This window comes from Chrysochloris asiatica, unplaced genomic scaffold, assembly GCF_000296735.1.
Source record: "Chrysochloris asiatica unplaced genomic scaffold, ChrAsi1.0 scaffold00011, whole genome shotgun sequence".
Taxonomy (NCBI): domain Eukaryota; kingdom Metazoa; phylum Chordata; class Mammalia; order Afrosoricida; family Chrysochloridae; genus Chrysochloris; species Chrysochloris asiatica.
Window position 1 is genome coordinate 13,880,706 of NW_006408529.1, and position 859 is coordinate 13,881,564.

The following is an 859-nucleotide window of genomic DNA, read 5'->3' on the forward strand; positions in this document are numbered from 1 at the left end:
GTGATTAATCCTACAGTCCAGAAACTGAGGACCCTAGGACCATCAAGGGAGATGAGCACAAGCGGATTGCGGGACCTTATCCAGAGAAGCAGCCACGCCAGAGACAGAGGTAGAGATGGGGGCATGGAGAGAGGGAGCGGCTGAGGAACTCCAGATTCATGGGAAAAGAAGGACTAAGAGCTGGTGGCCAAGAGGCAGACTTGCAGAATGTGCCCTTTGGAAATGTAAATTATTATATATGCCTGAGTAGTTTTTTGTTTTGTATTTTTTAAAGCTAAAGTGAATAGAGAGAAATACTGTTAACTAATGGTACATGAAGGGGATTATAATCATTGTAATGAAATAAGGTGTATGATTTATTGTTGAATGTAAAACTGATGATCTGCCCTGCAAACTTTTACTCAATCCACAATAAAAGCCTTAAAAAAAAAAAAAAAAAGAAAGCAGAAAACCTCCTTGGTTAAAGAAAAAAGACCAGGAAAGTTATGTCAAGGATTTTTTTTTTTTTAATGACAAAAATGCACCTGCTCATTCTTCAAGGGTAGAAAAGGCAATCCTATAAGAATTTCTTGAAAAACCTGACACCTCCACTCAACAGCACTAACTTTGCCCCTTCAGAATTCTTTTTGTAACTAAAACTTAAAGAACACTAAAAAGAATACAAGGATGCCCAAACTGCCATTTTGATGTGGTATAAATCAAAGACCACAGAAATCTCTGGGGAAGGACTATTGTTAGGTGCCATCAAGTTAACTCCAAATGCACAGTAACCATATGCACAACAGAACAAAATACTGACAGATCCCATGTCATCCTCACAACTGTATGTTTGAGTCCATTCTTGTAGCCACTGTGCCAA